A 13,322-nucleotide genomic window follows, 5' to 3' on the forward strand; every position below is an offset into this window, starting at 1 on the left:
AACCCACCAAGACAATGTTACCTATTAACTACAACCCACCAAGACAATGTTACCTATTAACTTTAACCCATCAAGACAATGTTACCTATTAACTACTATAACCCACCAAGACAATGTTACCTATTAACTACTATAACCCACCAAGACAATGTTACCTATTAACTACTATAACCCACCAAGACAATGTTACCTATTAACTATAACCTACCAAGACAATGTTACCTATTAACTACTATAACCCACCAAGACAATGTTACCTATTAACTATAACCCACCAAGACAATGTCACCTATTAACTACTATAACCCACCAAGACAATGTCACCTATTAACTACTATAACCCACCAAGAGAATGTTACCTATGAACTGTAACCCACCAAGACAATGTTACCTATTAACTACTATAACCCACCAAGACAATGTTACCTATTAACTATAACCCACCAAGACAATGTTATCTATTAACTATAACGCACCAAGACAATGTTAACTATTAAATATAACCCACCAAGACAATGTTACCTATTAACTACTAGAACCCACCAAGACAATGTTACCTATTAACTACTATAACCCACCAAGACAATGTTACCTATTAACTACTATAACCCACCAAGACAATGTTACCTATTAACTATAACCCACCAAGACAATGTTACCTATTAACTACTATAACCCACCAAGACAATGTTACCTATTAACTATAACCCACCAAGACAATGTTACCTATTAACAATAACCCACCAAGACAATGTTACCTATTAATAACTATAACCCACCATGACAATGTTACCTATTAACTATAACCCACCAAGACAATGTTACCTATTAACTATAACCCACCAAGACAATGTTACTTATTAAGTTCAACCCACCAAGACAATGTTACCTATTAACTACTATAACCCACCAAGACAATGTTACCTATTAACTATAACTCACCAAGACAATGTTACCTATTAACAACTATAACCCACCATGACAATGTTACCTATTAACTATAACCCACCAAGACAATGTTACCTATTAACTATAACCCACCAAGACAATGTTACTTATTAAGTTTAACCCACCAAGACAATGTTACCTATTAACTACTATAACCCACCAAGACAATGTTACCTATTAACTACAACCCACCAAGACAATGTTACCTATTAACTTTAACCCATCAAGACAATGTTACCTATTAACTACTATAACCCACCAAGACAATGTTACCTATTAACTACTATAACCCACCAAGACAATGTTACCTATTAACTACTATAACCCACCAAGACAATGTTACCTATTAACTATAACCTACCAAGACAATGTTACCTATTAACTACTATAACCCACCAAGACAATGTTACCTATTAACTATAACCCACCAAGACAATGTCACCTATTAACTACTATAACCCACCAAGACAATGTCACCTATTAACTACTATAACCCACCAAGAGAATGTTACCTATGAACTGTAACCCACCAAGACAATGTTACCTATTAACTACTATAACCCACCAAGACAATGTTACCTATTAACTATAACCCACCAAGACAATGTTATCTATTAACTATAACGCACCAAGACAATGTTAACTATTAAATATAACCCACCAAGACAATGTTACCTATTAACTACTAGAACCCACCAAGACAATGTTACCTATTAACTACTATAACCCACCAAGACAATGTTACCTATTAACTATAACCCACCAAGACAATGTTACCTATTAACTAATGCCCACCAAGACAATGTTAAATTTAACTACTATAACCCACCAAGACAATGTTACCTATTAACTATAACCCAAGACAATGTTACCTATTAACTATAACCCACCAAGACAATGTTACCTATTAACTACAACCCACCAAGACAATGTTACCTATTAACTTTAACCCATCAAGACAATGTTACCTATTAACTACTATAACCCACCAAGACAATGTTACCTATCAACCACTATAATAACCCAACAAGACAATGTTACCTATTAACTACTATAACCCACCAAGACAATGTTACCTATTAACTATAACCCACCAAGACAATGTTACCTATTAACTACTATAACCCACCAAGACAATGTTACCTATTAACTATAACCCACCAAGACAATGTTACCTATTAATAACTATAACCCACCATGACAATGTTACCTATTAACTATAACCCACCAAGACAATGTTACCTATTAACTATAACCCACCAAGACAATGTTACTTATTAAGTTCAACCCACCAAGACAATGTTACCTATTAACTACTATAACCCACCAAGACAATGTTACCTATTAACTATAACCCACCAAGACAATGTTACCTATTAACTACTATAACCCACCAAGACAATGTTACCTATTAACTATAACCCACCAAGACAATGTTACCTATTAACAATAACCCACCAAGACAATGTTACCTATTAATAACTATAACCCACCATGACAATGTTACCTATTAACTATAACCCACCAAGACAATGTTACCTATTAACTATAACCCACCAAGACAATGTTACTTATTAAGTTCAACCCACCAAGACAATGTTACCTATTAACTACTATAACCCACCAAGACAATGTTACCTATTAACTATAACTCACCAAGACAATGTTACCTATTAACAACTATAACCCACCATGACAATGTTACCTATTAACTATAACCCACCAAGACAATGTTACCTATTAACTATAACCCACCAAGACAATGTTACTTATTAAGTTTAACCCACCAAGACAATGTTACCTATTAACTACTATAACCCACCAAGACAATGTTACCTATTAACTACAACCCACCAAGACAATGTTACCTATTAACTTTAACCCATCAAGACAATGTTACCTATTAACTACTATAACCCACCAAGACAATGTTACCTATTAACTACTATAACCCACCAAGACAATGTTACCTATTAACTACTATAACCCACCAAGACAATGTTACCTATTAACTATAACCTACCAAGACAATGTTACCTATTAACTACTATAACCCACCAAGACAATGTTACCTATTAACTATAACCCACCAAGACAATGTCACCTATTAACTACTATAACCCACCAAGACAATGTCACCTATTAACTACTATAACCCACCAAGAGAATGTTACCTATGAACTGTAACCCACCAAGACAATGTTACCTATTAACTACTATAACCCACCAAGACAATGTTACCTATTAACTATAACCCACCAAGACAATGTTATCTATTAACTATAACCCACCAAGACAATGTTAACTATTAACTATAACCCACCAAGACAATGTTACCTATTAACTACTAGAACCCACCAAGACAATGTTACCTATTAACTACTATAACCCACCAAGACAATGTTACCTATTAACTATAACCCACCAAGACAATGTTACCTATTAACTAATGCCCACCAAGACAATGTTAAATTTAACTACTATAACCCACCAAGACAATGTTACCTATTAACTATAACCCAAGACAATGTTACCTATTAACTATAACCCACCAAGACAATGTTACCTATTAACTACAACCCACCAAGACAATGTTACCTATTAACTTTAACCCATCAAGACAATGTTACCTATTAACTACTATAACCCACCAAGACAATGTTACCTATTAACTACTATAACCCACCAAGACAATGTTACCTATTAACTACTATAACCCACCAAGACAATGTTACCTATTAACTATAACCTACCAAGACAATGTTACCTATTAACTACTATAACCCACCAAGACAATGTTACCTATTAACTATAACCCACCAAGACAATGTCACCTATTAACTACTATAACCCACCAAGAGAATGTTACCTATGAACTGTAACCCACCAAGACAATGTTACCTATTAACTACTATAACTCACCAAGACAATGTTACCTATTAACTATAACCCACCAAGACAATGTTATCTATTAACTATAACCCACCAAGACAATGTTAACTATTAACTATAACCCACCAAGACAATGTTACCTATTAACTACTAGAACCCACCAAGACAATGTTACCTATTAACTATAACCCACCAAGACAATGTTACCTATTAACTACTATAACCCACCAAGACAATGTTACCTATTAACTATAACCCACCAAGACAATGTTACCTATTAACTATAACCCACCAAGACAATGTTACCTATTAACTAATGCCCACCAAGACAATGTTAAATTTAACTACTATAACCCACCAAGACAATGTTACCTATTAACTATAACCCAAGACAATGTTACCTATTAACTATAACCCAAGACAATGTTACCTATTAACTATAACCCACCAAGACAATGTTACCTATTAACTACTATAACCCGCAAAGACAATGTTACCTATTAACTATAACCTACCAAGACAATGTTACCTATTAACTACTATAACCCACCAAGACAATGTTACCTATTAACTATAACCCACCAAGACAATGTCACCTATTAACTACTATAACCCACCAAGACAATGTCACCTATTAACTACTATAACCCACCAAGAGAATGTTACCTATGAACTGTAACCCACCAAGACAATGTTACCTATTAACTACTATAACCCACCAAGACAATGTTACCTATTAACTATAACCCACCAAGACAATGTTATCTATTAACTATAACCCACCAAGACAATGTTAACTATTAACTATAACCCACCAAGACAATGTTACCTATTAACTACTAGAACCCACCAAGACAATGTTACCTATTAACTATAACCCACCAAGACAATGTTACCTATTAACAATAACCCACCAAGACAATGTTACCTATTAATAACTATAACCCACCATGACAATGTTACCTATTAACTATAACCCACCAAGACAATGTTACCTATTAACTATAACCCACCAAGACAATGTTACTTATTAAGTTCAACCCACCAAGACAATGTTACCTATTAACTACTATAACCCACCAAGACAATGTTACCTATTAACTATAACTCACCAAGACAATGTTACCTATTAACAACTATAACCCACCATGACAATGTTACCTATTAACTATAACCCACCAAGACAATGTTACCTATTAACTATAACCCACCAAGACAATGTTACTTATTAAGTTTAACCCACCAAGACAATGTTACCTATTAACTACTATAACCCACCAAGACAATGTTACCTATTAACTACAACCCACCAAGACAATGTTACCTATTAACTTTAACCCATCAAGACAATGTTACCTATTAACTACTATAACCCACCAAGACAATGTTACCTATTAACTACTATAACCCACCAAGACAATGTTACCTATTAACTACTATAACCCACCAAGACAATGTTACCTATTAACTATAACCTACCAAGACAATGTTACCTATTAACTACTATAACCCACCAAGACAATGTTACCTATTAACTATAACCCACCAAGACAATGTCACCTATTAACTACTATAACCCACCAAGACAATGTCACCTATTAACTACTATAACCCACCAAGAGAATGTTACCTATGAACTGTAACCCACCAAGACAATGTTACCTATTAACTACTATAACCCACCAAGACAATGTTACCTATTAACTATAACCCACCAAGACAATGTTATCTATTAACTATAACCCACCAAGACAATGTTAACTATTAACTATAACCCACCAAGACAATGTTACCTATTAACTACTAGAACCCACCAAGACAATGTTACCTATTAACTACTATAACCCACCAAGACAATGTTACCTATTAACTATAACCCACCAAGACAATGTTACCTATTAACTAATGCCCACCAAGACAATGTTAAATTTAACTACTATAACCCACCAAGACAATGTTACCTATTAACTATAACCCAAGACAATGTTACCTATTAACTATAACCCACCAAGACAATGTTACCTATTAACTACAACCCACCAAGACAATGTTACCTATTAACTTTAACCCATCAAGACAATGTTACCTATTAACTACTATAACCCACCAAGACAATGTTACCTATTAACTACTATAACCCACCAAGACAATGTTACCTATTAACTACTATAACCCACCAAGACAATGTTACCTATTAACTATAACCTACCAAGACAATGTTACCTATTAACTACTATAACCCACCAAGACAATGTTACCTATTAACTATAACCCACCAAGACAATGTCACCTATTAACTACTATAACCCACCAAGAGAATGTTACCTATGAACTGTAACCCACCAAGACAATGTTACCTATTAACTACTATAACTCACCAAGACAATGTTACCTATTAACTATAACCCACCAAGACAATGTTATCTATTAACTATAACCCACCAAGACAATGTTAACTATTAACTATAACCCACCAAGACAATGTTACCTATTAACTACTAGAACCCACCAAGACAATGTTACCTATTAACTATAACCCACCAAGACAATGTTACCTATTAACTACTATAACCCACCAAGACAATGTTACCTATTAACTATAACCCACCAAGACAATGTTACCTATTAACTATAACCCACCAAGACAATGTTACCTATTAACTAATGCCCACCAAGACAATGTTAAATTTAACTACTATAACCCACCAAGACAATGTTACCTATTAACTATAACCCAAGACAATGTTACCTATTAACTATAACCCAAGACAATGTTACCTATTAACTATAACCCACCAAGACAATGTTACCTATTAACTACTATAACCCGCAAAGACAATGTTACCTATTAACTATAACCTACCAAGACAATGTTACCTATTAACTACTATAACCCACCAAGACAATGTTACCTATTAACTATAACCCACCAAGACAATGTCACCTATTAACTACTATAACCCACCAAGACAATGTCACCTATTAACTACTATAACCCACCAAGAGAATGTTACCTATGAACTGTAACCCACCAAGACAATGTTACCTATTAACTACTATAACCCACCAAGACAATGTTACCTATTAACTATAACCCACCAAGACAATGTTATCTATTAACTATAACCCACCAAGACAATGTTAACTATTAACTATAACCCACCAAGACAATGTTACCTATTAACTACTAGAACCCACCAAGACAATGTTACCTATTAACTACTATAACCCACCAAGACAATGTTACCTATTAACTATAACCCACCAAGACAATGTTACATATTAACTAATGCCCACCAAGACAATGTTAAATTAAACTACTATAACCCACCAAGACAATGTTACCTATTAACTATAACCCAAGACAATGTTACCTATTAACTATAACCCACCAAGACAATGTTACCTATTAACTACAACCCACCAAGACAATGTTACCTATTAACTTTAACCCATCAAGACAATGTTACCTATTAACTACTATAACCCACCAAGACAATGTTACCTATTAACTACTATAACCCACCAAGACAATGTTACCTATTAACTACTATAACCCACCAAGACAATGTTACCTATTAACTATAACCTACCAAGACAATGTTACCTATTAACTACTATAACCCACCAAGACAATGTTACCTATTAACTATAACCCACCAAGACAATGTCACCTATTAACTACTATAACCCACCAAGAGAATGTTACCTATGAACTGTAACCCACCAAGACAATGTTACCTATTAACTACTATAACTCACCAAGACAATGTTACCTATTAACTATAACCCACCAAGACAATGTTATCTATTAACTATAACCCACCAAGACAATGTTAACTATTAACTATAACCCACCAAGACAATGTTACCTATTAACTACTAGAACCCACCAAGACAATGTTACCTATTAACTATAACCCACCAAGACAATGTTACCTATTAACTACTATAACCCACCAAGACAATGTTACCTATTAACTATAACCCACCAAGACAATGTTACCTATTAACTATAACCCACCAAGACAATGTTACCTATTAACTAATGCCCACCAAGACAATGTTAAATTTAACTACTATAACCCACCAAGACAATGTTACCTATTAACTATAACCCAAGACAATGTTACCTATTAACTATAACCCAATACAATGTTACCTATTAACTATAACCCACCAAGACAATGTTACCTATTAACTACTATAACCAGCAAAGACAATGTTACCTATTAACTACTACAATAACCCACCAAGACAATGTTACCTATTAACTATAACCCACCAAGACAATGTTACCTTTTAACTACTATAATAACACACCAAGACAATGTTACCTATTAACTATAACCCACCAAGACAATGTTACCTATTAACTACAATAACCCACAAAGACAATGTTACCTATTAACTACTATAATAACACACCAAGCCAATGTTACCTATTAACTATAACCCACCAAGACAATGTTACCTATTAACTAATGCCCACCAAGACAATGTTAAATTTAACTACTATAACCCACCAAGACAATGTTACCTATTAACTATAACCCAAGACAATGTTACCTATTAACTATAACCCAAGACAATGTTACCTATTAACTATAACCCACCAAGACAATGTTACCTATTAACTACTATAACCCGCAAAGACAATGTTACCTATTAACTACTACAATAACCCACCAAGACAATGTTACCTATTAACTATAACCCACCAAGACAATGTTACCTTTTAACTACTATAATAACACACCAAGACAATGTTACCTATTAACTATAACCCACCAAGACAATGTTACCTATTAACTACAATAACCCACAAAGACAATGTTACCTATTAACTACTATAATAACACACCAAGCCAATGTTACCTATTAACTACAACCCACCAAGACAATGTTACCTATTAACTACTATAACACACCAAGACAATGTTACCTATTAACTATAACCCACCAAGACAATGTTACCTATTAACTACAATAACCCACAAAGACAATGTTACCTATTAACTACTATAATAACACACCAAGCCAATGTTACCTATTAACTACAACCCACCAAGACAATGTTACCTATTAACTACTATAACCCACCAAGACAATGTTACCTATTAATTAACTACTATAATAACACACCAAGACAATGTTACCTATTAACTATAACCCACCAAGACAATGTTACCTATTAACTATAACCCACCAAGATAATGTTACCTATTAACTATAACCCACCAAGACAATGTTACCTATTAACTATAACCCACCAAGACAATGTTATCTATTAACTATAACCCACCAAGACAATGTTACCTATTAACTACTATAACCCACCAAGACAATGTTACCTATTAACTATAACCCACCAAGACAATGTTACCTATTAACAATAACCCACCAAGACAATGTTACCTATTAACTACTATAACCCACCAAGACAATGTTACGTATTAACTACTATAACCCACCAAGACAATGTTACCTATTAGCAATAACCCACCAAGACAATGTTACCTATTAACTATAACCCACCAAGACAATGTTACCTATTAACTACTGTAACCCACCAAGAAAATGTTACCTATTAACTACTATAACCCACCAAGACAATGTTACCTATTAACTACTATAACCCACCATGACAATGTTACCTATTAACTACTATAAACCACCAAGACAATGTTACCTATTAACTACTATAACACAATAAGACAATGTTACCTATTAACTACTATAACCCACCAAGACAATGTTACCTATTAACTATAACCCACCAAGACAATGTTACCTATTAACTACTATAACCCACCAAGACAATGTTACCTATTAACTATAACCCACCAAGACAATGTTACCTATTAACTATAACCCACCAAGACAATGTTACTTATTAAGTTCAACCCACCAAGACAATGTTACCTATTAACTACTATAACCCACCAAGACAATGTTACCTATTAACTATAACCCACCAAGACAATCTTACCTATTAACTTTAACCCATCAAGACAATGTTACCTATTAACTACTATAACCCACCAAGACAATGTTACCTATTAACTAATATAACCCACCAAGACAATGTTACCTATTAAATATAACCCACCAAGACAATGTTACCTATTAACTATAACCCACCAAGACAATGTTACCTATTAACTACTATAACCCACCAAGACAATGTTACCTATTAACTACTATAACCCACCAAGACAATGTTACCTATTAGCAATAACCCACCAAGACAATGTTACCTATTAACTATAACCCACCAAGACAATGTTACCTATTAACTACTGTAACCCACCAAGACAATGTTACCTATTAACTACTATAACCCACCAAGACAATGTTACCTATTAACTACTATAACCCACCATGACAATGTTACCTATTAACTACTATAAACCACCAAGACAATGTTACCTATTAACTACTATAACACAATAAGACAATGTTACCTATTAACTACTATAACCCACCAAGACAATGTTACCTATCAACCACTATAATAACCCAACAAGACAATGTTACCTATTAACTACTATAACCCACCAAGACAATGTTACCTATTAACTATAACCCACCAAGACAATGTTACCTATTAACTACTATAACCCACCAAGACAATGTTACCTATTAACTATAACCCACCAAGACAATGTTACCTATTAATAACTATAACCCACCATGACAATGTTACCTATTAACTATAACCCACCAAGACAATGTTACCTATTAACTATAACCCACCAAGACAATGTTACTTATTAAGTTCAACCCACCAAGACAATGTTACCTATTAACTACTATAACCCACCAAGACAATGTTACCTATTAACTATAACCCACCAAGACAATGTTACCTATTAACTACTATAACCCACCAAGACAATGTTACCTATTAACTATAACCCACCAAGACAATGTTACCTATTAACAATAACCCACCAAGACAATGTTACCTATTAATAACTATAACCCACCATGACAATGTTACCTATTAACTATAACCCACCAAGACAATGTTACCTATTAACTATAACCCACCAAGACAATGTTACTTATTAAGTTCAACCCACCAAGACAATGTTACCTATTAACTACTATAACCCACCAAGACAATGTTACCTATTAACTATAACTCACCAAGACAATGTTACCTATTAACAACTATAACCCACCATGACAATGTTACCTATTAACTATAACCCACCAAGACAATGTTACCTATTAACTATAACCCACCAAGACAATGTTACTTATTAAGTTTAACCCACCAAGACAATGTTACCTATTAACTACTATAACCCACCAAGACAATGTTACCTATTAACTACAACCCACCAAGACAATGTTACCTATTAACTTTAACCCATCAAGACAATGTTACCTATTAACTACTATAACCCACCAAGACAATGTTACCTATTAACTACTATAACCCACCAAGACAATGTTACCTATTAACTACTATAACCCACCAAGACAATGTTACCTATTAACTATAACCTACCAAGACAATGTTACCTATTAACTACTATAACCCACCAAGACAATGTTACCTATTAACTATAACCCACCAAGACAATGTCACCTATTAACTACTATAACCCACCAAGACAATGTCACCTATTAACTACTATAACCCACCAAGAGAATGTTACCTATGAACTGTAACCCACCAAGACAATGTTACCTATTAACTACTATAACCCACCAAGACAATGTTACCTATTAACTATAACCCACCAAGACAATGTTATCTATTAACTATAACCCACCAAGACAATGTTAACTATTAACTATAACCCACCAAGACAATGTTACCTATTAACTACTAGAACCCACCAAGACAATGTTACCTATTAACTACTATAACCCACCAAGACAATGTTACCTATTAACTATAACCCACCAAGACAATGTTACCTATTAACTAATGCCCACCAAGACAATGTTAAATTTAACTACTATAACCCACCAAGACAATGTTACCTATTAACTATAACCCAAGACAATGTTACCTATTAACTATAACCCACCAAGACAATGTTACCTATTAACTACAACCCACCAAGACAATGTTACCTATTAACTTTAACCCATCAAGACAATGTTACCTATTAACTACTATAACCCACCAAGACAATGTTACCTATTAACTACTATAACCCACCAAGACAATGTTACCTATTAACTACTATAACCCACCAAGACAATGTTACCTATTAACTATAACCTACCAAGACAATGTTACCTATTAACTACTATAACCCACCAAGACAATGTTACCTATTAACTATAACCCACCAAGACAATGTCACCTATTAACTACTATAACCCACCAAGAGAATGTTACCTATGAACTGTAACCCACCAAGACAATGTTACCTATTAACTACTATAACTCACCAAGACAATGTTACCTATTAACTATAACCCACCAAGACAATGTTATCTATTAACTATAACCCACCAAGACAATGTTAACTATTAACTATAACCCACCAAGACAATGTTACCTATTAACTACTAGAACCCACCAAGACAATGTTACCTATTAACTATAACCCACCAAGACAATGTTACCTATTAACTACTATAACCCACCAAGACAATGTTACCTATTAACTATAACCCACCAAGACAATGTTACCTATTAACTATAACCCACCAAGACAATGTTACCTATTAACTAATGCCCACCAAGACAATGTTAAATTTAACTACTATAACCCACCAAGACAATGTTACCTATTAACTATAACCCAAGACAATGTTACCTATTAACTATAACCCAAGACAATGTTACCTATTAACTATAACCCACCAAGACAATGTTACCTATTAACTACTACAATAACCCACCAAGACAATGTTACCTATTAACTATAACCCACCAAGACAATGTTACCTTTTAACTACTATAATAACACACCAAGACAATGTTACCTATTAACTATAACCCACCAAGACAATGTTACCTATTAACTACAATAACCCACAAAGACAATGTTACCTATTAACTACTATAATAACACACCAAGCCAATGTTACCTATTAACTATAACCCACCAAGACAATGTTACCTATTAACTAATGCCCACCAAGACAATGTTAAATTTAACTACTATAACCCACCAAGACAATGTTACCTATTAACTATAACCCAAGACAATGTTACCTATTAACTATAACCCAAGACAATGTTACCTATTAACTATAACCCACCAAGACAATGTTACCTATTAACTACTATAACCCGCAAAGACAATGTTACCTATTAACTACTACAATAACCCACCAAGACAATGTTACCTATTAACTATAACCCACCAAGACAATGTTACCTTTTAACTACTATAATAACACACCAAGACAATGTTACCTATTAACTATAACCCACCAAGACAATGTTACCTATTAACTACAATAACCCACAAAGACAATGTTACCTATTAACTACTATAATA

At 33.9% G+C, this 13,322-nt stretch overlaps 2 protein-coding genes across 3 annotated transcripts in view; one reads left to right on the forward strand and one right to left on the reverse strand.

The window, feature by feature from the left end:
• LOC139562714 (NLR family CARD domain-containing protein 3-like) overlaps positions 1 to 13,322 on the forward strand; it is a 473,339-nt gene that overhangs the window by 349,997 nt on the left and 110,020 nt on the right. The gene's annotated exons all lie outside the window — the stretch shown is intronic.
• LOC139562716 (NLR family CARD domain-containing protein 3-like) overlaps positions 1 to 13,322 on the reverse strand; it is a 259,825-nt gene that overhangs the window by 94,124 nt on the left and 152,379 nt on the right. The gene's annotated exons all lie outside the window — the stretch shown is intronic.

Source organism: Salvelinus alpinus, chromosome 32, assembly GCF_045679555.1.
Source record: "Salvelinus alpinus chromosome 32, SLU_Salpinus.1, whole genome shotgun sequence".
In the NCBI taxonomy this organism is placed as follows: Eukaryota; Metazoa; Chordata; class Actinopteri; order Salmoniformes; family Salmonidae; genus Salvelinus; species Salvelinus alpinus.